General features: G+C 56.4%; 1 protein-coding gene across 1 annotated transcript in view; it reads left to right on the forward strand.

The window, feature by feature from the left end:
- ARHGAP39 (Rho GTPase activating protein 39) overlaps positions 1-514 on the forward strand; it is an 18699-nt gene that overhangs the window by 12779 nt on the left and 5406 nt on the right. The window lies entirely within an intron of this gene.

Consider the following 514-nt stretch of genomic DNA (forward strand, 5'->3'; position numbering starts at 1 on the left):
GGAAACCCATGGGAGAATGGACAGGCCCTTTGGAGGCAATAACATCTGTCCAGAGGGAAGAGTCCCACCAGTGTGGTGGGCTTGGGATGCGCTGGGACGCCCATCTGGATGAGAAGGTCCCAGATGATGGATTTTTGGGGTTCAATTTGCCGATTTTTAGGCTCTTGGAAGAATTTATGGAGCTGCCAACATCTTCTGGGGTGGTCCAGAAGGTTCCAGCAGGTGGCTGGGGTTCTTGGCCATGGGGATGTTGGAGCATCTCCCTTGGGCTGAGCCTGTTGGCAGCTTGGGAGTGCTCCAAGGGTTGCCATCTCCTTATGGAAGGACGTGAGGAGAGGTTGGATGGCGCAGAGAGGGATGAGGTAGAGGTGGTGGCCTCAGGAGAGGGATGAGGTGGAAGTGGTGGCCTCAGGAGAAGGATGAGGTGGAAGTGGTGGCCTCATGAGAAGAATGAGGTGGAGGTGGTGGCCTCAGGAGAAGGATGAGGTGGAAGTGGTGGCCTTGGGAGAGGGAC

Source organism: Egretta garzetta, unplaced genomic scaffold, assembly GCF_000687185.1.
Source record: "Egretta garzetta isolate BGI_Z169 unplaced genomic scaffold, ASM68718v1 scaffold315, whole genome shotgun sequence".
NCBI lineage: Eukaryota > Metazoa > Chordata > Aves > Pelecaniformes > Ardeidae > Egretta > Egretta garzetta.